Raw genomic sequence first — 25982 nt, 5'->3', positions numbered from 1 at the left:
GTTTTGACTTCGACGCATCGCAAGCTCTGTGATTGCAATAATATGCACCGGTTTTGGTAAAAACAGCAAAGTTAAAAGTACAAGACATTTGTTTGTTCGTTCGTTATTTAGTGATCTTCGTTCTTAGATAAAGGTTGGATACAGTTTTCGAAAAAGAAAGCGTATTTTTAATAATCTGAGTCCTGTATTTCATTGCAATTGTTTTCTATTTTAAAATTAAAATAAAAAAACAAGCATAACGAATTAGCATAGGGGAAAACCAGTGATCGAGCTTTCATCTCTATGAGAAGGAGATCAGTAATCACAGAAAAAAAATACCATGGTATTTTATATTTGCAAGTAATAATAATATCTATGAGTGTGCCGCGAGAATTCAAGTTACACCCGTAGTATGCCGCAAGTTGAGAAAGGTTGGGAAACGCTGTTTTACAATGTATGCAGTCGAGTGTCTCAAAAGATAGCTGGCGAACCTAAGACAAAATTGCGAGTTCATGCTCTTCTTGCTAAGAGAGGGATATTTGCATAACATGATGTTATATTAAGAGATCACGCAGACATTTTGGTTGGAGGGTCCAAGCTTTGGAGGGAGAGGAGAAATTCAATACTATATGCCACTACCTCTATGTACTATGAAACTTATATTATTCTGTGGTGATAAGTAATTGTAAAATACTTCCACCTATATTTTAAGAAGAAAAATGATACAACTAGATTGTTTTTATAAGAGACAGAGTACAGATGAAGTGTAAAATCAAATGTTCATGCTACATCAATCATCCCTGTTAAACAAATATAATCTTATTAAGAAAGTGTACAAATGTTTGTTGAGTTAGGAACTTTGGGGAGGATTAGGACCCGGTGGGCACCTAAAATTCCTTCCTGGCTACATAATTGGCATGAAAAAGATTGGCTCCATTCCCGTTGGGGAGCTCATGCTTAACAGGGAAATAATTGATGTAGCATGAACATTTAATTTTACACTTCATCTGTACTCTTTCTCTTATGAAAACAATCTAGTTGTATCATTTAAAAAAAAATCTAGGTGGAAGTATTTTATAATTATTTATCGGCTACAGAATAATACCCGTTCAATACAACATAGACATAGTGATTTGTAGCATTGTACCCTAACCAAACATTGGACCCCTTCCAACAAAAATTACTGGGTGCGCGCCTGCCTGTTGTTAACGTCGTTCAAACGAAAAACGTGATTCTGCATACACATCAACCTTAGTTACAACACGGATGTTTAAAGTAGAAGTAGTTGTAAGTTGCGTCAAGAGATGGCAGTTGCGTTTACTTTTGAGTAGCACCATCGAGGTGTATGTATATGCGCTCAACTGAACAGGTATTCTGCATTCAGATGACATACAGTTTCAAGTGTAATTAGGGAATAATCAGAAGTGGATTGGCCCGCTGGACAACAGAGGAAATTCGCGTTGCGCCCTGACCTTTTATGGTGCCTGCCAAATCTATTTAATAACAGGAATAAATTTAATAAAGTTTCCCTGAAATAGTTACATTATTTTTCGGGAACAATAGACAAAATAATTCAAGAATTTATGAAATTTAGTTGGCAACAATTCTTCAAGGCGCGTGTAAAGCTGCCTAACCTAAAGTTGTAGGTGTATTGTTGAGGTATCAGGAACATCTCCTGTAGTTAAACATCAAATTATAACAGCGTTTTTGTTTGAAGTGTTTTAGTTAAAATCTTAAGTGATTATAAACATAATACTAAGTTCATGGCAACAGTCAGATATACATGATACAATACCCCCAATTGGTACTGTGCCCTCCCGATATCAGTACCACCGCCTTTTTGACGTAACTAATCCACTCCTGGGAACAATCATGAAATTTTGAATTTATTTATTACTGGCAATTAGTAGAATAAATTCTGTTTACTTTTTTAGCAATTTTTGTTGTAACTTCGATTACGTAAACTAAAAATTTTACGTTGTATTGCACAAGATCTTTCAGGTAAAACCCGAATTTCATTCCCAGTGATTGATCATGTAGTTCGGATTTATCTTTCGTTTAAATCCAGCCGTGAAAAGCCACGCTAGATTTCAAATCAACAAACAGTCCTCTATTATCAATTTTTAAAGAATGAACCCAATGTGGGGGCCGCGGTGGCTCAGTGGTAGAGCGTTCACCTCTGGTGTGTGGAGTCCCTGGTTTGATCCAATCTCGTCTCGTGTGGACTTAGTGGTGGACAAACACCTTGTGCATGGGTTTTCTCGGGCTTTTCAGGTTTCCTCTCACTTTACACATTTCACAATTGTACTCATTTCTCATCATCACCGTCTGCTTTAGCCTAACCGGAATAACCTTACAGTTTTCATTTCATTTCATAAATCCAATCTAAGAATAATGCTTTCTATATATTTCATAAAATGGATTACCCCGGTAGAGAATATAACTTGCTTCAGGAGAAAAATGAATGACAAAAAATATAGATATGGAGGGAGAAGAAAAGCGCTACAATTAGAACAAAAGCAATTAATAAATTACGACAAGCAATCTGGTGTTCCGGAAACAGCATCAATCGCTAATATATTCTTCTACAAGCAAGACTTCAAAGCAAACCTACAGTATATCCATTGTTTCCAAATAATATTATCATTTTAAAAAGTGAAATCTTTAAGTTTTACTTCCCACAGTAATGCCGACTAAGCTAAAGGAGAAGGTGGTGATGAGAAATGGTCGATGAAGAAAGTGGGAGGAAATGGGAGAGCTCCGAGGAAACCCACACACATGGTGTTTGTCCATCACAAAGGAAATTTGGCACGAGCTGGGATCGAACCAAGGACCTCATGCACCAGAGCTGAAGGCTCTACCACTGACCCACCGCGGTCTCTTCATCATCATTTTATGTTTTGCTGGAGGGATAGTGACATAATCTACTAACAAAATAATTTCACGTTTTTTTATTAGTATATTAGTACATAGAATAATTTATTAAAAAGTATGTGTTTCTCAAACTCAAAGGCGAGTAATTGCCTTCCTGCTTTGCCCAAATAACGCCCCTGTTTCGAAATCACTTCTTAGTGCACAAACGTTTTAAATTATTAATGTTGTACAGAAAACAAGTCGTACAACAAGAAAGGTGAACATCCCAAATTGGGAAAAACAATTTGTGATATACTGATTTAGAATAACATTTATTTTATGAACTTGACCATTATTTTGATTTTCTTTGCTTTTTTTCCTTTATTTTTCTTACAGTTGCTACAGGTATTTTAACAGGTTACAACTGACCTTTATTCCACTAACGGATCCTGATTGTTCGTTAGAAGGGAGTAGAGGGTTTTTATTTTATGAACATGAGCACTATTTTGATTTTCTTTCTATCTTTCTTTTCTCGTTTATTTTCCTTGCAGTTACTACAGTATTTTAACAGGTTAAAACTGGCCTTAATTCCACTAGTGGGTCCTGAAGATTCATTACAATCGGGTAAATTGCTTTCTGGATGGTTAATTAGGATTGAAATACGGACTTTTATATCAAATCAGAATAAAGTAGTTAAGTATTATATATATATACCTTGAGCATAAAGTACAGCCCTGATTATAAAAATTTACTACGGAATAACCGTTGGACAGAATAATGTAAATTCTGGTCCGTTAAATAGGTTAGTATTACAAGTTTTTTTAAAGACCAATAGATGGCACTAGTGCTACCCAAGAGTGACTCAGTAAGTTACTTGGCGCGCGAGGATTGGTTGGCGAAATGGCATCAAAGCAGGAGAAAGCGCAATGCTTAGACATTTTCCGAGCTACCAAGGGGGCACACGTTGAAGTGGTCTAACGTATGTGGTCTTTTAAAAAAAAAAAACTTGTAATACTAACCTATGTAACTGACCTGTATTTACATTATTCTGTCCAACGATTATTCCGTAATAAATTTTTATACTCAGGGCAGGACTTTATGCTCACCCTGTAAATATATATATATATTAAGCTGTACCATCCTTTGTTTCAATCTAAATGCAAAGAGATCCACATTCTGCTAAAGTTTGTGTTTGAATTTTCTAATAAATAATAATTACACGAATAAACAATAAAATAAAATGGTATTTTTAAAAATTTCTAAAAACAGAAATGTGAATATTCGAAATAATATATTTAACAGTGGTAACAGCAGCAGCAGTAGTAGTAGTTGCCCTCCTCGCTAATCTGGCGGCTAGCGCGCACCTTTGGTGCATGGGGTCTAGGTTAGATTCCCGGTGTGAGAATCTTGAAATTTGAATGCATTAAAATGGTTCGGATCCCAAGTTAAATTGTGGATTCACGTCTCATATAGTTTGATTGCTGAAAAGAACGCTTAATTTCAATTCTACCAAGCAACCAAGCAGTAATAGTAATAATAATAGTAATAATATCATAAATGAACTATTATTCTCATAGTTATAATCATCATCAACGATATTCAGCCACTAATGGCAGGTCACTTGCTGTAACTAAGAAGCTTTCATGGTCCACGGTCTTCCGTTAACCGCTTCGTTTTTGAGTGCGATTTTTATATTTTGATATCGTCCATTAATTGTAGTCTCCTTCGCCCCCTCCTTCTCTTTCCTGCCACCACACTATCTAGACGTCGCTCATAATACAGTTCCATTTAGCCAATGTCCCAACCAGTTTCTCTTCCTCTTCTTAATAATATCTAAAAGTGTTCTTTTCTCTCTCACCATTCCTAACACCTTCTCATTTATTTTCCGCTCGACGCAGCTAATTCGTTCCATTCTTCTCCACATCACATTTCGAAAGCTTCCAATAGTTTCTCATCATTTCTGTGTAATGTCCATGTTTCTGACCCATACAGTACAATACTTCACACGAAGCATTTTATGTCTTTTTTCTGAACTCTTTATTCAAGCTCCCACAAAGTAGTATTTTCTTCCTCTTAAAAGTTTCTTTCGGCGTTCCTATCCCTGCTTTTATTTCACGTTCACATTTCATATCATTACTAATAATACTACCCAGGTATTGGAAACTAGTCACCGGTTCTATTTTCTCCCCTTCTCCTTCTGTATGTGACACCGACTCCTTCGTGCCAATCACCATGGCTTTTGTCTTTCTACACAGAGAAAAATCCGTTCTCCAGACAGCGGTATATTGTACAAATATACGGTACCGGTATCCTCTTGCTTACTATAGAAATCAGTACGGGGCATACGTTATCCGTATGCTACATAGGAACTACCCTTAGATGTTACATTAAACCGTTGCAGGATGTCTGATATCTAACAGTCTTCCTTATATTACACACATATAGACTATGTATGATACCTTCGTCAGCTATATGTTATATACGTCCATTCGTATGTGAGATCCTGACCGCTTATATTATTTCATACGGAAAGTACGTATAGATGGAACACTTATACAGAAAGTATTATAAAACATGCGTTTTCAGTGATACGTCTGCTGTACGTAAAGTCCAAATCTACAGGAATTACGCATGTAGCCTATCTTTTTAAGTACGCCATCTACATTTTTTAAAAAATCAGTGTAACACTTATTTTCGTCCCATACTTCACAGCCCTTGCTCAAGTTTTCTATCGTCTTATTGATTTTCTTCTCAAATTCAGCAAGAAGCACCATATCATCTGCAAACTATATACACCTAATTATTCTATCTCCTACTGAAATGCCGTCTTCATTTTTAAGGTCTTTTAAACTATTTCTTAGATAATAAATAATGTTGGCGAGAGACACTATCCCTGCCGAACTCCCCTTCCAATTGCACTCCTCTCTCCTCTGTCATTTTCTCCCATATTCTAACAGTTACTTGATGGTACATAGGGGTATATATAAGTCTCTTCATGGTTATAAAGATTCGAATAATTATTGTAGTTAGAGACCTCTATTAACAGAAAAAAAGTCTTTCTTGAAGTTTTTCGTGCCGAGGATTCTATGTAAATATAACTGTTGTTGTTTTTCAGTTTAGTGTCCCTTCCAGCAGCAAGGCTATATGAGACGAGGACCTACAGCTTAACGTGAGATTCCGAACCACATGAGTTCAGCCGGGAATCGAATCTAGATCTCCCACGATATAGGCACGTACGCTAACCGCTTAGCCACGAGTCTCTATGTAAGTATAAGGACGAATACTCTTTACATAATATTGTATTGAAAGTAGGACTGTTCCGATAGTCGAGTAATCGATAACAATTCGATAAAATTTCAAAACAGTTTCGTCGATAAAGAATTTTAATTTTATCGAATTATCGAACTTTCGAGATTCTCGAAGTGATCGAGACACTCGAAGTTTTCAAGGCACTCGAAGTATTGGAGACAGTCTAAATGTTAGAAACATTCGACGAGTTTGAGACACTCGAACTGTTCGTGAGTCTCGAATTGTTTGAAAGCAGCAGATACTGAAAGATCTCAGTATGATAGCAATTTATCGAGTCGTTTGAATATTTTGAAAAGTTCAGTTTTATCGGAGTGATTAGAAGAAACAATACAATCGAGGTTCTCATAGGTGTACATGTACTACATATATGCAGGATGTTCATTTTAAAAGTTGCCTTTTTTGAAATGAAGTGAAAGAAAAGTTTCTTCTCACAAACTCGATACTCGAAACTTCGATAATAATCAACCTTTCGATAATACCTGAAACTTTGATAATACTCGAACTTTCGATAATACTCGAAATTTCGATAATACCCAAAATTTCGATAATACCCGAAACTTCGATAATTTCAAATACTCGAACGCTTTCGAGCAACCGATGACAATTCGATAAATTTTCAATCCCGAAGTTCGATAGGCCCTCAGCCTTATCGAACACCCCTAATTGAAAGTCGCGTATTACAATATAAAAAATATATAACTTTAGTTTCGCTATATTGGAAAAAAGAAATGTTAAGAGGGTTGACAGATTCTTTGAATAAATAAATTTAGACCAACTTCACCCAAGAAGTAATATTTCATCTGATTTTTTTTTTTCAGTAATAACTTTAATAACATATTCTGCTAAAACCATAATTTTAAGACGAATATTTATATTTATCTTACTCTTTTGTTTGTTTGTTTATGTAATCAGATTGAATGAAGAAAGCTTATATATTTTAACTGTACGATAAGTACGTATGCTTCTTATTTGACTTTTATCTAAATTATATGTTAGATTCTGTTTTTTTCTTCTCTTTTATATTTTCTGCTTTAAAAGTTACTGTATGTAAGTTGTACTCTGATGCTAAACTAAGTATTTTTGTTGACAACCTGTTCACGACACTGACATAAAGATTATTAATATTTATTACGTAAAGTGCCCGTTTCTCGCACGGGAAAAATAAATTATGAAAAGTATTTTTGTCCTCTTTTCTTCCCCTTTAAAATGAAATGAAATGATTTTCTTCAATTTAAAGTCCTACTAAGGAAGGCGATGATTAAAGCAAGTGAATAATGACGGAATAATTAGTAGAATGAAAATTGCAAGGAAACGGAAGTAACCCGAGAAAACCCACAGATGCGATGTTGTCCACCACAAACTTGCTTGGCCGGGCATCGAATCAGCGACCTCAGACACCAGAGGTAGGTACTTTATCACTAAGCCAGTGTGCTCCCTCATTCTTACCCTTTGAATACGCATTTCAATGAAATTGTAATAATAAAAGCCAATAAAATATTCTGTTTTTGGAATAAATTCGACAGTAATTTCCATCATTTTACACATTTTTTTCACCCCTTCTCATGAGCTGGACTTACATTTAAATGGTATCTTGAGTGGTCACTATTCATCTCAGTGACTCCTAAAACTATGCGTATAGTCGACACTAATATTGGTCGTTTTCCATTATCTTTCCTCACTTGTAGGGGTGCTAGTAGTATTTTACTCCCAAGGTTTTTTTTTTTTTTTTTTTTTTTCATTCTTCAGATTATAACTTTATATTGTATATGTACTAAGGTTAGCTGAAATTGATCTGTACGTTCCCGAGTACATACTTTTTTATACAGATAGATAGATTATTCATTAGTTTGACAAAAGAAAAATTCCTGAATATTGTAATTTTTTTCTTGTTTTTGCGAAAATGCTAAGGTATTTATACTTTTAGTTTAATGTCATATAAGCTAACGTATGGACAAGCAGAAACTTGAAAGAAGAGACCTGCACGGGCAGAATTTTTCGGCCCGAGCCCAATCCAGCCCGAATGTGCCTAGGCCCGGCCCAGCCCGGACCCGAAATGTTTTCGAGATTTTCGGCCCGAGCCCGGCCCGGCCCGATAAGTTTTTAAAATTCTTGGCCCAAGCCCGGCCCGGGCCGAAAAATTTTAAAAGTTTCATTTTGTAACATTTTTCACGGGCACACTGCTTCAATGTTTGCCTTTATTCTAATTATCGTTTAACGAAAGTCAATAATTATTGCAATTTTTCGGCCCGAGCCCAATCGGGCCCGAATGTACCTAGGCCAGGCCCATCTCGGGTCCGAAAAGTTTTGGAGATTTTCGGCCCGGGCCCGGCCCGATGCGATAAGTTTTTTAAAATTCTTGGCCCAAGCCCGGCCCGGGCACGATAAATTTTAAAAGTTTTTGGCCCGACCCTGGCCCAATACATTTTTAAAAATTTAGCTCGAGCCCCAATCTTTCTCAAAATTTAGTATTAAACTTGACCTAACCCTCAGAAACATTTTTTAAACTCTGGTTCACAACCTGACGCTTACCTCCCGAATGGTACCATTGCCTCCTATAACTTTGCCTGTCATCGAGAGAACAAAAACTCCATTTCCTGTAACAATAATCTAACTTAATTGATTTTTAGTATAAAGTGAAGATGACAATATTGTTTAGCGACAGGCAAAACTTTCCCACCCTTTCTTGTCATATTTTGGGTTCAGTGAAGGTTAAGGTCAGAGCTCAATTTACCGCACAATGCCTGCAATCCTCCATAGTGAAAGTGGAACCGCTAAGCAACACAAACTGTAAATAGCTATTGCATTCTTTGTAACATTTTTCACGGGCACACTTCTTCAACGTTTGGCTTTATTCCAATTATCGTTTAACGAAAGTTAATAATTATTAAAGAATTGCAATTAATAGGCCCCAGCCCGGCCCGACCTGAGTGTCGACCCGCCCAAGCCCGGCCCGTGCAGGTCTCTACTATAAAAGTTGCTTAATACCTTAAGTAGATAAAGTACCGTATTATATGTATATTTAAAACAAGTTGAAAATTATGAAGTAAAACATAAGGAAATAAATATGATAAATGAATTAGTATGAAAAGAATATAACGTGGTATTGAAGAATTGTATCTGAAACACAAGTACAGTACGAGTGTCTCTGTTAGAAATATGTATATTACTATTAGGAGCATTTGTGACCCCGATAGGGTAAATAAAACAACATAGATAAATTTGCTGGTTAGCAGTGTGTTCTACGTATAACTTACACAAATACTCGTAATAGTAAATATATATATAAATTTATATAATAGGAAAATATATATAAATTATTACCGGAAAAAATAAGATATCTCATAGCGCCATGAAAGTTCAATTTTGTCGATTTTTTGGTGAAGTAGCCGTGAGAATTTACTCTCAAAAGATGACAATATGTTCAGGTCAATGTCATCTATGTCTGTCTCATCTTGGGACAGTTTTGGTTGAATTCCCAATGGGAACACTCGGTCAAAACAATATAACATCTTTTCCAGGCTAGTCATTCTGAGTGAGGTCTTCCTGGGTTTTCCTCTAATTCACACCAGATTGGGAATGACACCTTACATAATGGCCCCAGGCCGATTTCTTCCTTCAACATTCCTTTCTCTCAGTGGTAGAGCCCTTACTTGTAGTGTGTAAGGTCTCTGGTTCAATCCTCGCCTAAGTAAGTTTGTGGTGGACAACATCGTGACCGTGGGTTTTCTCAGGGTATTCCCGTTTCCTCCTGCACTTCCATTCCACCAATGATTCCATCATCATCCACTTGCCTGAATCATTCGTCTCTCTTACAAGTTAGCTTAACAGGCATAACTGTGGGAGGTTAAACTGAAAAAAAAAATCATTTCCTTTTCACATTTCTTTATTCCTTCCCAATTTCGAAAATGGAGTGGGATCACCTAGGGATGTCATCCCTCATACGTGACGAGCTAATATGGGCATAGCTGCGGTAAGCCCAGAATTCTTATTCCTAATCCTAATCCTAATCCTAATCCTTGGGACAAATTTTATAGTTAAACAAAAATCAGTTTACAAGTTAATCAGAATTTTAGACTTAAACCATGTTGTGTTGTATCATAATGGAAAGCTTGATTAGAGTATTTCTTAGTAGTGATTTTATTTTAACAGAACCGTGGTTATAATACAGCATTATTTTTAGCTTACCATTATGTTTTTTTTCTGGATATTCTCGAAAAATACGCATAAGAGTTAATGCTCACCCATATCAGCCAGTAGTGAGGCCAGAATGAAATCTAAACGACATGCATTTCTGCCGACAATCGAACGCATATCTTTCACGCTAAAAGCGCATACGCTAACCGCATAGCCACGAAAGATCTCTAGAGTATAATAAAGTTATTTAAAAAAAAATAATGGCTTTTACACATACAGTGTCATACAAAACTTGTTTTTTGAAGTCAGCGATTGTTTTCCGGGACATCTTTTAGACTCTTTCTGTCTGATGCTGTAATACTATAGCTACACACGATGATAGACGGATCAGCTGAAAGATTTGGGACTTCTCTTATTCTCCAAAACCACTAACGGTTACAATAGATAAATAAATGCCTCGGACGTTATTCATGTAGGCTACAAATATAAAGTTGTTTTATGTATACCTCACAAAGGAAAACTAAATTTGGATGTTGGAAAGGAAAACTAAATTGTCCACGTGTTAGGAGTTCCTATATTTGATTGCCATGATGTCGAACACGAAACTACCGATTTGGGACTTAGCAGTTCGGTAGCAGCCAGTACGCGCCCCATCTGTTACAACTGTAATCTGAACTATTTTTAAGGGGGGAGGGAATGACTCGGGTAATCCAGAGACTCGCGTGTCAATGAGTCTACTGTAATCTAAAACGTTTCCAGTTCATCTACAGAGCTCTTTTACAACCTAACAACAACAATAAAACACAATAACTAACAAGTGACAATACGCAGAATATTATAGTTACCTGAATTATTCATAGATGGCAATAGTGACAAATTTAAACATAAGGAAGTATGACAACTGAGCGATGCAAGTACTCTACTTGTCGCCTGGAGCAAGAACTCGCCTTAGCGCACCCCTCCCTGACCAACCAAACCAAAACGCTCCCCGACTACACTTGATACTTTTATCACACAGTAATTCTTCTATTCGATTTTTTCTTCAAGTGGTAAAGCTTGATTTCAAAATTGCAGGACATAATTGAATTTTTAGTAGAAGATAAAACACCAAATTAATTAGTATTTGATTTCCAAATAACCTGAGAGTAGCATGTTTGGTATATTTTTGTAGTCTTTGTCATAATAACTGCAAATCACAATGTTTTTTTTTTTTAATTATATCGGGATGTGCACATGCGTACAATGAACCAATTGTCTCTTGCTTTACAATATAATATTTAATTATTACAAACAGTCAAGCTCTTGTCTCGAGTATTATACTCGGACATTTTAAAAATCTCTTTAATTGATATAAGTTAAATGAAAACACAAAAACTGGAACTAAAATTTAACATTGCGGGCTCTTTTGGCTACAAAGGTTTTCAGAATGTCCTCAAAAGTTAGCTCTGAAGGTACTTATACAATATACCTATGGATATGATCCTAAGATTGGTGAGTCGTTGTCCTGTTAAAGTTTCTGAGGTAATTTTTTTTATGGTCTTTAGTGTGCTAAAACTCCTTTCCTTGCCTTATAGTAAAAATAAATATTTGCCAGTTTTGCGCCTCCCAATCCGGCGCCCGAGACACAAGTTCTGTTTGCCCTCCCTAGTTACGTCACTGTGAAAACCTAACTATTTTTTTAATTTAAAAAATAATAGGGATAACTACATAAATATTTTCTGACATTTTAACATAAAATTAGTTTCATTACACAACAAAAAGGGACTACAATTTAAGAATAAATGAACATAAGAGAGATCACGCTAAGCAATGTACTCAGCGAATCTTATCTCTTAACTAAGCACCGAAGTCACTGTAGCCACTCAGTAAAAGAAGCAAAGCTAAGACAATTGAAAAGCTTAACGAATTACAAAAACGCAGCTTAATATATAATGGTGAGTGCATCTCTGAGGAGTTTGATCCGTACGTTAAAAGTGTGTAAATAATTATTTAAAATAGAGGTACTGTGAATACATTTGAAAATTATGGCTGTTTCGCAACGTATAATAGATCAATATAAGCTGCGAATTCAAAATTAGGTTAAATATCTATTATATTATTTTTTCGAAAAGTTCGGGATGTTAGTTAGTTTCTCATATAGCTTCATACGTTATTATTTGCCGCTATTGTCATCTATGAATAATTCAGATAAATATAATATTGAGTGTATTGCCATGTGTTAGTTATGACTTTGTTATGACTATTATCATCATGTGTTGTGACTGTTGTTGTTAATTGGTTGAAAAAGATCCCATGTATGAGTTCGAAACGTTCCAGAATGTAAACCAGCTGAGACTGCTCAAAGACCATTGCTAGAACGAGCGTAAAAGGAATTATTTTTTTTTTCGAAATTCATATGAAATTGTATATTAAATTCATTTGATTAAATTAAATAGATAATACACTTAGGGCTTACATATTTGGAACCTGCGTATTAGGAGATCTATTGAATTAGCTATTGGCCTATTGAGCTATCACTTTTTATCACCGTATACGTATATGCTGAAAATACAGATATAACCAGTGGCCACCGATTACTATTTGCTACCAAAATGTTCACCATCCTCTTAGGTATTGATCAACACCAATACTTCTATTATTATTATTATTATTATTATTATTATTATTATTATTATTATTATTATTATTATTATTATTATTACTTTTACTTTTACTTTTACTATGGATCCGTATAGTAAAACTGCAAGTATATTTTAATGAAAAAATTGTTATGAAAATTTAAAAAAGTAATCGGTAAATCAGTTTTTGAGTATTATTTTCAGTCATATTTTAATGAAAGAATGTTATGAAAATCCCTTGGGCAGGGATTGAACCCACGCCAAAACGATTTTCATTACTAGCATATTGCTCTTGTACGCTCGGCTACGAGGACCGACAGCGGTGGCCCTTTACTTTCCGGTATTTGTATGTCATGAGCTTGATGTCCTATCTGTATTTTCCAATAAGATCAGAGGATATCTGAAACTCTTGGGATCCGCGAAAATGCTTTTTGCTGTTCTATCGAATGGAGGGTTTAAAATTGAAACAAATCGCAAATAATAGACACAGACACACAGACATAGAGAGTTCAGTAATGAACTATTTAAGTTCGTTGAAAATATTGGTGTTTCATTTTTCCTTCTTGATAATTATTCAAAGTTACCAATTCTTAGTACTCTACACCTCTGAATTCTTCCTCACCGTTATTTCAAAACATTTAATGAATCATTTGGTGATATCATGAACATTTTAGCTCTAAATTATTCTCCACGATCTCTGTATTTAACAATAAAATACTGAAAAAATACTTCATAACAGCTACTGAAAACAAGATAAGTATGCTTTATAGCATATTTACATAGTAATGAATGACTCTCGATAACTCTTTTTTATTATCATTACTAAGTCGTAAAAGAAAGAAAAAAGACATATAATAAAGACCTTTGGTAGCGATGAGGTTATGTAATAAATTATTGCTTTGTTGCTGTTGTTAGATGCTACGAGATTTTTTTTTTTTTAAATAACCGTTTATCGGTATCTTGAGTAAGTCCCTGCAATTTTTGGTTTTAATCTTCGGCCAGTTGTAACTTTATATTTTGAAAAAAAAAAAAAAAAGTAGCAGGTTAAAGACAGCTGTGCTTAGTTCTATGACGTGTGTTCGAAATACTGAACTCACTGCTGAATGACATGCGAACTCCATGTGCTGGGTTGCGTGCAGGATGGGGGTGGATTGTTCAAACGGTTTTAGGCATGTTACCTACTTTTATTTTTTTCCCCTTAGTTCTGGGACCTTGGAATGTAAGAGATTTTTCTTCTTTAAGATTCTTTAGGTAAAATAAAAACAATGATTTAACCAAACGTCATTGCAGTTATCACAACTAATTATGTGTGATAAACGTAGCTTAAGTATTCTGGATTCGGTTAGTGATTACCAAAGGTTACCAGATTTTTTCATAGTATCCTGGATGTATCTTCCTTATATATATATATATATATATATATATATATATATATATATATATATATATATATATATATATATATATATATATATATATAATAGTATCTTTTTTAAATGTATTTTAGATAAGTTTACAAAATTTACTTGTTTAAATTGTTTATTGAATCATATGTTTATTAATTGTTCGTTACCCAAGCGTTTCTTAATCTAGAATCGAGTGTTCTTAAAAAAATGGCGGCCACGGGTACTATGTAGTCTGTAGTCTTTTCGGGTACTATTCGAGCGCAACGTCACATCCTTTTGAGCACTTCCCTGAGAGCAATTAATATTATGGATAGAAAAATTTTTTTTTTCTGCTTTTCTAAAATCGATTGATACTTTTTTTTGTTTTTAATTTTGTATTATTTTTCCACTTTTTCGTTACTACTGTAGTATAAGAATGTATCTAACGTAAAGGTAGGACACTAGAAACTTCGTATAAAATAAAGCAATCTACAAAACATAGTGAAGAAATATATTTCTTCAAATCGATCTAATTTTCTTCAAATATATATATATATATAAACAGGTATAACATTGAGAACATTATGCTTTTTTGTTTGTTTGTTTGAAGTCGTTTAAAAAGGATGTAAAATGGTGCTACAAAAACTGAGTAAAAACTCCATTTAGAAAGATTTTCAACTACTTAAATTTGTGTTTAAAAAAACAAAAAAAGAACAGAAAGGCATACAATGTAAAACTGAAGAAAGTAGAATGTGACAGTATAGGAGGAAATTGAAGAATTACAAGAACACGTTTGAAAGATTTGGGAGACTGGATTTCCCTCGAAATGAAAAGACGAAATAGATTAATTATTTCTGGGAAACAGCATATACTTTTCTCAAAAGAAAATAATTAAGTTTATAATAATTTAAGTACCATATTAAGCATGATGGCTATAATTTCATGGTGATTAATATAGAAGATTCGTAAACAGAATTTGTGTAATTTATAAACAAATATTACTTTTTCCATATTTTTTTGAAGTATGAAGACTTTTACGTCATTGATAATACAAAATATTGTGTATATCTATTTTTCAGGTTTTCGCATTAAAACGAGTCACCTAGAAGGGCCATCACATTTTACCAGATCTAAAGACATGAGAAGCTGATTTTTCAATTTTTTGGTCCGAAGGCGGCGGAAGGGGCCAAAATTTATGAAGGTTTCTAGTTCTTTTTAAGACCCCCTTGCATGTATGCAACCAACATACTCGTATTAATGCTCACAACGCATTACAATCGGCTTACATGACAACAGAGGATAATTGCTCCAACATTCAAATTAAAGTTTATCCTCCATCGGCATTGTGTGGGAGGAGTTGCAAAATAACATGTTCAAAATCATCTATACTAGTGTCCAGTAATAATAATAATAATAATAATAATAATAATAATAATAATAATAATAATAATAATAATAATAATAATAATAATAATAATAATAATAATAATAGAGGTCATGAAATCTGTTAAATTCACTCATTTTATGTTTTTCTGACCTCTATAGTCGCTCAAAAACGATAATAATACGATCACAAAGTTTGTAACTAATATGTACTTTAATTTAAAGTTATTTAAGATTTAGATTTCTGGGCTTTCGGCGTCTATGGTCATTTAGCGCGTCGCGTATGAGAGATGACGTCCCTCGGCGAGCACAATATCCGGGAAAACAGAAGGAAGCGGACTGTGACCTCTAAGTTAGGTACTACCCCGGCATTTGCCTGGCGTAAATGAAGAAAACCCAGGAAAACCTCATTCAGAATGACTGACCTGATAAAGCTTTTTACACTTTTTCGACCGAATGCCTCCACCGGGAATCGAACCCGGAAAGTTAATTAAAATTTGCAATGATAATTAGTGATGAGCGCAAGAGTCTTGGTCTTGCAGTTTTTGCAAGAGTCTTGCATGCAAGACCAAGACCAAGACCAAGACCAAGGTGTGCAAGAACAAGACCAAGACCAAGATCATACCTGCAAGACCAAGACCAAGACCAAGACTCTTGCGCAAGAGTCTTGCACAAGTACTGGTACTACTTGAATTTTTTTATACAATATAAAAAAGGAGAACATTCATTACATCTCTTACTTGAATATTTTGGCTTCAGTAAAAGTGACACTAGAGTGAATGTGTTCCCAGTAGTGTTATGCAATCCGTGTAAGTCGATCTGCCCCTCTAGCATATAGCTACAGTATATCGTTTCCTGAATTGGTTGTTCGCGTTTTCTGTAGATATTGCTCGTTCTCAAGCAACACAGGTGTCATCTTGCGCCATGTAAGCTATTTTGGTGGACAAACATCGTGTGCGTGGGTTTTCTTAGGTTTTTTCCGTTTCCTTCTAGTTTCTTCTTTCCACCATTTCAGTCTTTTTTCATCACCACCGTCTCCCTTAACGTTGGTGCATTACTGTGGGACGTTAAACTAGATACTTCATTTCATTTCAAAGCATACTAGTGGTGTTCTTCTTCCAAAACTGAAGAGAAATGTAGTATTGAACATCGGTAATTTCGTACAGCATAGGTGCTGACTACATGAGTATGGCCTTGGGTATGAGACTCAAGCATCCGTTGTAAATTTTTAATGTGTGCTCATAAAATTAATATCGAAATAACATTTTCATGACATTGACAAAAACTTAGTGCATGTGACCGCAAGTTTGATTTCATGGGCAGATGCTTATACGTTGAATAATTGTTTATTCATATAATTTTTAGCCTCCTTAGGTATACGGCACATCGGGGATTGAGCGATATAACATTACACAACAACAGTAAATCTATATTATAAAATTGAAAGTGACTATGCTTGTGACTCCCAATCTCTTGAACACTCTTGAACCACCAGCTCGAGATCGATCAAATTTTCCATATAGATCAGGTTTGGGCCTGGAATGTTATTTAACAGTTCACTTTGAAGGAGCAACGTATGGGAGGAGGAGGAGGGGGAGGTATACAAAAATCAAAATAAATAAAAATAAAAGTGACTAAGTTTGTGACTTAATAATTCTTGAACCACCAGACCGACCTTAATCAAATTTGTAACATGTATGAGGTGCCTAACTGGAAAGTTTTTTATAGTTTCATTTTGATGGTAGAACCTAGGGGAGGAGGAGGGGAGGGGGAGGTATATATAAAAATAAATAAAACTTAATAACTCTTGAAACACCCGACCGATCTCGATCAAATTTTCAACATAGATGAAGCTCAGACCTTTCACGATTTTTATCATTTTACTTTGACGGTGCAACATAGGGGATGAGGAGGAGGGAGATATATGTAAAAAATAAAAGTATAAGTGACTGTCTTTGTGACTTCATCACTCTTGAACCAGCCAATCGATCTTAATGAAATTTTCAACATAGATGAGGTTCGGACTTGGGGTGTTTTGTATCATATCACTTTGATAGTAAAACTAAAGATAGGAGGAGGGGAGAGGAAGTGTACAAAAATAAATAAAACTTAATAACTCTTGAACCACCCAACCGATCTCGATCACATTTTCAACATAGATGAAGTTCGGACCTGAGATGGTTTCTGTCATATCACTTTGACGATGGAGCTTAGGGGCCGGGGAGAGGAGAGATATTTAAAAATGATCGAAAATGACCGATATTAGAGTGGAGTCTATAGTTTTCGGGGTCGCTGAGATAAACAATGACACTTCCGATGCTGTTTAAATCCAAATTTAGCCCCTAGCTTGGCGGTGGGAGGAGAGATATCTAAAAATGATCGAAAATTAATATTAGTGTCGAATTCATAGTTTTTGGGGTCACGAAAGTGAACAGTGATACTTCCGATCCCGTTTAAATGCAAATTCAGCTCCGCAACTTGGGAAGGGGGAAGAAGGAGATATATAAAAATTATTGAAAATGACCATTATTATCAATGTCAAATTCATGGTTTTCGAGGTCATTGAGATGAACAGTGACACTTCCGATGCCGTGCCTTGCTACATGGGGGAGGAGGAGTAATTTATTGAAAATGACCGATATTAGTGCCGAATCCATAGTTTTCGGTGTCTCTAAGATGAACAGTGATGTTTCTGATGCCGTTTAAACCCAAATTCAGCCCCGCAACTTGGGGGGGAGGAGGGGAGAGAAATATAAAAATAATTGAAAATGACCGATATCAGAAAGCGCTTAGTAATAATGAAAAGTGACTGATTAACGAAACATATTATTATTATTATTATTATTATTATTATTATTATTATTATTATTATTATTATTATTATTATTATTATTATTATTATTATTATTATTATTTAAAATTTAACCCAACGAAGTTTGTAATTGATGCTAGTAATCCATATTCACAAGTGAGACTGATTTTATACAGTTATTTTAAATAATTTGTAGTTTGATGTCGTTATTTTGTATTTCTAGTATAGGTCAAAAGTATTTATACAAATTGAGTTTATAGAAAAGACATAGACAGACAGACAGACAGATGAGTCGTTTTTAGTTTTCACTCAAATTATTCTAAAATATTAAGTTTTGATTATAATAATTATTTTATTTTTTCTCTCTTTTTTGTCGATATGCTAAACATATCATCATAACCATAATCAAAGCTCGATGTACGGTGGTCCTCAGCTAGTATCTTCGTCTTAATGTAGCAATTTTCTTAATATCTTCCTTCAACTACAATTTCCTTTTCTCCCTCTCTCTCTTTCCTTTCACCATACCCTCTAGCACGTCCTCCACAGCCAATATCCCAACCAGTTCCTCTTTCTCCTCTTATCAATATCTAAAATTCTTCTTTTTTCTCCTACTGCTAATATTTCTAACACCTTCTCATTCGTTTTCCGTTCAACACAGCTAATTCTCTCCATTTTTCTCCATGCCCAGGTTTCGAAAGTCTGTAATTTTTCCCATCGCTTTTGCGTAATGTCCATGTTTCTGCCCCATTGGAATCAGTAAAAAACAATCTCAATATTTAATTATAAGTTTGTTTAACACAAAGATTAGTTAATGTGGTTGAAAAGAAAAATCTGACGCCTTTAGAGTGTAAAAATAATTTTGCATTTCATGGTATTTCAATTATCTGTACCGTTTTGATTTTCTTTCATTCGTCTCAAGGGTAGCCTCCCCAGTTTCGGAACCTGTGGAGTGTTGGATCTGTTAAAAAATGTAAAAAGATTAGCGAAGCGTGGGCACCCAATAAAAAAATAAAGGTCATCACTTATGTTGTACACTATTATCATACTTACACGAAGATAAACTATGTTACATTTAAAAACATATATTGTATTTCCGTTACTATTGGAGCATTGTAGAATTTATTATCCCTTATATCCAGAGTAAAATTTACCTATGAAAAACATAAGATTTCTTAAAAGCAAAACTTGCAAGACTCTTGCAAGCAAGACCAAGACTGGGTGTGCAAGACCAAGACCAAGACCAAGGCTGGGTATGCAAGACCAAGACCAAGACCAAGACCGAAGGTTCCAGTGCAAGACCAAGACCAAGACTGGGTGTGCAAGACCAAGACCAAGACCAAGACCACCCCGGTCTTGGTCTTGGTCTTGCATTTGCTCATCACTAATGATAATTAAAATAAATAAGAAAAAATATAAGAATGTGTGTCACTTTGTATATGGTTAAAGATTATTTTCAACGTAACAAATTTCATTGCACAGTAGATATTTCCAACTGAGATGGTTCAGAATATTTAGGCCCTATATATCGAGTGTTCTAAAAATGGCACCCACGGACCACAGAACACTATTCTACAAGTCAAAACAAAGCGAAAAACATATATATATATTTTTTTATACCTTCCGAGTCCTTCCCTGGAGATGCGAATTGTACTATATGGTAACGTCGCAGATAAAGAACTATAGAGTAGATCTACGAATCCATCAAACAATTACATGGATTGTTGCTAGATGACACTAGCGTCACGTACTAGCGCTTGATGTAACTGCTTGATGGATTCGTATAGTAATGCTAATTGTTCTAAATTGATCTGCGACTTTGCAACATAGTAAAATTTTGATTCCCCATAGTAGCTGAAGGAGGCCCTGGAGAGTATTTCATCAAGTAATATTTTCGCTTTATTTTGACCTGTACTAGAATAGTGCTTTGTGGTCCGTAGGCGCCATTTTTTAGAACACCAGATATATATAGAGAGAGGGTTGAAGAACCGACAACTAATGGACTGTATTGGGTGAGAAAATTCCTACATGAAAATGAAGCAGTTAGCTGAAGATCGTAATTCACAGTAGCTTTCAGTTTCGGAAGGTGACGTGCCAATAACGGTAGAAATCTTATATTTTGTATTTCTAATTGTCACTATATTCTGTATGCTTCCTTCAAAATTAGAGACATATCATAGCCAGAATGTTTGACTCTTAGGTAGGCTTCAATTTTGCTATTTTTGACTGATAATTTCCGGTTCCACTCATCGGACAATATAATTTATTGATTGATCACTAGAAAACAATTGAGGTTTTGTTTGAATAGCGTGTCAAAACATATCTTATTAGAAGTTACCGCAAATGTATAATTTCAATTAGAGTCCAGTTTATTATGTATTAAAACTGCTAATGTACGACACGTAACATAGTCATGCTGCAATTAACTTTTGTGGTGACCCCAAAAATTTGTAAATGCGAGTCATCTAATTGGTGGCGAAATTAAGACACATTTGTATGGAGTTTTCTCACATTAAGCAATGCTTCTTATGTAGTTCTAACAGAGAATATATCAATGAATCTATTTGTTCTCTGCTAAGATTTTTGGTTCATACTACGAGTAATTAATTTTTTTTTATTTCATTTGGAAAATACTAACAGATTGTCTCTACGATCCTAATAGTTTGTAATATATGCTTAAGGATTATTGAACCAACAATTCATTAAAATTTAAGGTTTTGTTGAAACAAACGAAGATGTTAGTATAAATGATTAAAATGGAAGATTTTGGATAAAGGCTCAAATAGGCGATTCACATTGTTTAAGGATACATATGTATATAATGGGAGATTATTCAAATTATAAGTACAAAATTAATAGCGTATGTATAAATTTTACGCACACTGAGAGTGTTCAGGACATGTATTGTTGATAATAGAAACAAATGAGTTTCGTTTCAGTTGTAAGACTACAACAGACTTCCAAACTGTGTGAATTCGATATTGAAACAGATCTATAACTTCCGGCTGCAATAAGAAATAGTGTAAAATGAAACCTAGTAAGTATAAAATTTTTACCACTTCTTTACTTAGTAAAGGGATACAGGAGAATATAGAATCTTTACCTAAGACGTTTGCTGCCGTTATCTATTACCGTTATCTTTTCATGGCGATCAACCGTTTGAAGCCCGAAACGGTTGATTTCTTCCATTTCTTGTTTGAATAAAGGGTTAACGGAGAAGATGAAACCTATCCTTGGGACGCTAAATCGATTGAAAAAAGTCCCTTTTCGATATCTCTTAACATTTTTGCTCAGCTGTGTACAGGCTTATATAACCGTTCTATAAACTTTCGATAGTTACGTATAGCACAGCTTGTCTAAAAAGAGAAAATTAAATATTACTTTCCAGTTTCGCAGTGTTAGTAGTAACAGTTTACATATCATTTAACATAGCCTTTAAAAAAAAATAAAAATATGAAATTCAAGTAGCACATATTTAAGATATCTTAGTGGAATACCGACAAGGTCGCTTCGGTGGCTGGGACGATAGTACCCTTATACTGTCAAAGAAGCCTTTATCAAGATACTCAATTTTCTAATACGTAACAAATATTTCAACTGAAGGGATGGTGAAAGAGTCTAAGTAGTTTAACATCTACTAAAAGTAAAAGAAAAAATGATGGTTATGCATCCATACTTGCTCACTCATTTAATCTAATCTTCATGTCCTTTTAATTTGTGTATCCTCTCACAGAAAGGACAAACCTTTCATTGACTATTTTAGATAATACTTAACTGATGTTTTATGGGAATAAGTGAATACTTCTACTCTAGTTAATAAAGTTATGTAACGTGCGCAAATGATTATTGTTTTACATGAAGTATTATGTGCATCAAAGCGTGTGCGTATTCGCAACTCCGCAATTATGTCAGTTTATTGCCCCTCTCCTTCTTGAAACAAAAAAAAAAAATCCTGCGGGAGTTTCTGTTTGATAAGTTACTAGTATCTATATATTAAAATGCTAGGTTTGTATGTTTGTGATCAAGAAAAGTTTAATATTTGTGGCCAATTCTTTCGACAATGAGATCTCGAAAACCATAAGTGTTACTGTAAAAAAGTGCCGTTTTAGCTGTTCGATTCCAAATTTTGTGTAGATTCGCTAGTTCGCATTCGAATTTTCAAAGAAAAAAAGCATGTCTGTTTTTCTATTCCACATTTTAGACGTTCTTTTTGGCCCTATTAGTTCAATATTGCCACTAGGTTGATACCCTTGTGAAAGGCAACCAGTAAAGGAGCTACGTATAGCGGGTTGACGGACATTTCAGGCGCTTTGCTTTAATCTGAATGACAAAATCCATTGCAAACTGGCGACTTTGAAGGCTTGTGAACCGACAATGAGGCGTACTCAGATATGGAATTACAAGAAAAAGCTATTTGCATTTGTTATTATCTATCACTTACCCAGGTTTGCCACACACTCACCCCAACATCCTATATTTTAAAATACTAAATTTATATGTTTGTAGGGATGCATTCGAGTCGAGTCGAGTCGAGATTTAAGCCTGTCTCGACTCGTCTCGAGAAAATGTTGTCTCGACTCGTGTCTCGACTCGAAAATATGTTTCTATCTCGACTCGTGTCTCGACTCGACAGTCTCTGTCTCGACTCGACTCGAATTCGAGTCGAGACGTCTCGAAATTCGAGTCGAGACAAAATGTACGAGTTAAAATATACGCACACATCAGCCAGACCATCATGACTACTTACCTAATTGTCAGTATGTCGACTTTTGGCATGGATAAAAACGGCGACACGTCTTGGCATACACGCAATGATCCTTGATAGGTCGCTGGAGAGAGCTGGCACCACATGTGCTCACTCAGTCACCTAATTCCCGTAAATTCCGGGAAGGGGGGCGATGTGTTCTGACGTCACGTTCAATCACATCCCACAAGGGACATCACTCAAATGTCCGGTTCCAATTTCAATGAAACCTTTTTTGCTGATAGAAGGCATGTATGCATCATTACTTGTGATGACAAATTTTTGCCATGGTGCATGTTTTCTATTTTTTTAAATAACTTTTAAGAGTTGTGATGTGGTTATTAGAGATTACCACAGAAGTCCCTTACTACCCTTTGTAAACGGAGCGTTAATGAAGAAAAGTGAAGAAAAACCATGTGGATACATATAAGTCCTGGGGGGAAGTCGTATGGTAGATATGACCTTGATGGCAGCCATCTTGAAATCCGCCATTTTGAATTAAGGTCAAGTTTTCAAAATGGGAATAGGGTAATATGATACATAATTTCGGGCTAGAATTTAATTAGAAAAATAATGGTGAGATTAGTTTTAAGATACACTCATTTGGGGGAAAGTTACCGGCATATTAATTGTTTTTACTTACTGTGTGCGTAAGACCCTTCTTACTTTCGTCTCAAGACCTGTAAATCGATCGCAACGGCAGAGCCCGGTTTCGCACTTGTGTTTAGAAATCTTTAAACTCACTTGAGGCAATATTTGTGGATTATTGTATTGTATTTTGCCTTTAATTAAATTTGAACCCACATCATGATCTTGTGTAAAGTATCACTAAAAGAGAATTTCTGTTTTTATGGAGAATGTAAGCATAGCAATTATAAAAGGTGAATAAGGTGCGTATGTATTTATAAGAAAGTTATTTTACGAGTCTTTTGTGGTTCCGCCAACCTATTCTTTAGTTTTTTTTTTCAAAATACTCATATCTCATAAATAAAAGAGCTATTATAAAATCTCTTACCACTATTCTTTAATACTTATAAAATTGTATTTATTGTAAAAGCACTGGCGAGATATTTCTTATCGCCCACTAAAATTATGGTGGAGCTCCTTCGTGGCTAACGGTTAGCATACTTGCCTTTGGCGTGGGAAACCTGGGCTTGATTCCCGGTGGGAGTTCATGAGGTTCGGATTCCACGTTAATCAGTAGGTCCACGTCTCACATAGCCTCGCTGCTGAACGGGACGTTAAAATCAGAATCAATTCAACTCAAAATTAGGGTTTTGACTTTATTATGATGTCATTAGTTTAAACGCCCAACTGCCCAGTAATTATAAACATTGACTACATTATAAAATTGTAATTTGTGACGACTAAAATATCAGAAATTAAAGATTAATCTTTGGGTTTTGGAACATTTTGAAAAACGTGAAAAACTGGTACTGCACCGATACAACACACCTTTTGGATTTGTCATTGTGTAAAGTGATACAAACTAAAGAAGAATTACAACTTTATGAAATTGTATTAGGACTTATTATTTAGAAATAAACACCAAATAAGTGTAATAGTTCATATCCGTATCAAATACCAAGTTTATGATGAATCAACTACAAAAAGTAGGATCCAAAAACGCTCATTGCAATTTGTTCCATCCTTCAGTCGAACCAGGAACTGAAACATAAAGAGTGACATTTTCTTTTTAAAGATACTTTGTCCAGCTAAGTATTGTGAAGGTTTATGTCAGTAGAAGGAATTGCATTCCATTATACAAGCGCAATTTCACAACTTTATGTACACATTAATAAATATCGAACACCCTTGTCCATATGATTAGCGTACGCGTCTTTGGTGCGGGAGACCTAGGTTCGATTTCCGATGGGAACTCCTGTGGTTCTGAACCCACGTTAATTTGTAAGTTCACGTCTCATATAGCCTTGATGCTGAAAGGGACACTAAACTCTAATCTAATACTAAATACAAATATTTAAAGAAAAATGATGACGCACCAAGATGACGTGGCTATCAAATCCATTTTGTGTTTTCAGTTATTTTCTAGTAGTAGTTTTTCTAGGCATCCTTTCAAAAGACAGTGATGCAAATTTCGTAATTGCGAATTCCTGTTAGAAGCCATGAAATTATCCGATTAGATGCAAAATTTCCCGTCCACTAAAATAGATACCGTAAATTTACAATATCTAACAATAAATAATTTTGAAAGATATCGCTTTCGAGGGAAAAAATGAAGTGAAATCTTTGAGTTTTACGTCCCACGGTTATGCCGGTTAGGCTAAAGGAGAGGGGTGATGATGAGAAATTAGTGAAATCGTGGAATGAAGAAAGTGGGAGGAACGGAAGAACCCCGAGGAAACCCACGCACACGGTGTTTGTCCACCACAAAGTTCACTTGGTACGAGCTGGGATCGAACCAGGGTCCCCAAGGACCAGAGGTGAACGATCTACCACTGAGCCACCGCGGCCCCGCTTTAGAGGGGCCATGACGTATAGTTGAACTCATTCTCGTAGTATGAAAGGCATTATTTATAATTATGCATGATAGGATCACAAACAAAATTTAAAAATATTATGTGCACTTTCTTTTAACAAACATTATATTGTCTTTTATGGTGTGGAAGGGAATGTTATGTTCGAAAAAAAAGTCCTTAACACGATTCTTGTTGCTACACACTGCATGTTTCTAGCCACAGAAAAGATGCAGCGATAGGTAGGCTATTTTTCAATTGCTTTACATTAGCTTGATGTTTCAAGTCTTT

This window comes from Thermobia domestica, chromosome 1, assembly GCF_964235325.1.
Source record: "Thermobia domestica chromosome 1, izTheDome1.hap1.1, whole genome shotgun sequence".
Taxonomy (NCBI): domain Eukaryota; kingdom Metazoa; phylum Arthropoda; class Insecta; order Zygentoma; family Lepismatidae; genus Thermobia; species Thermobia domestica.
The sequence above is the reverse complement of the archived record's forward strand: the minus strand, read 5'-3'. Positions refer to the sequence as shown.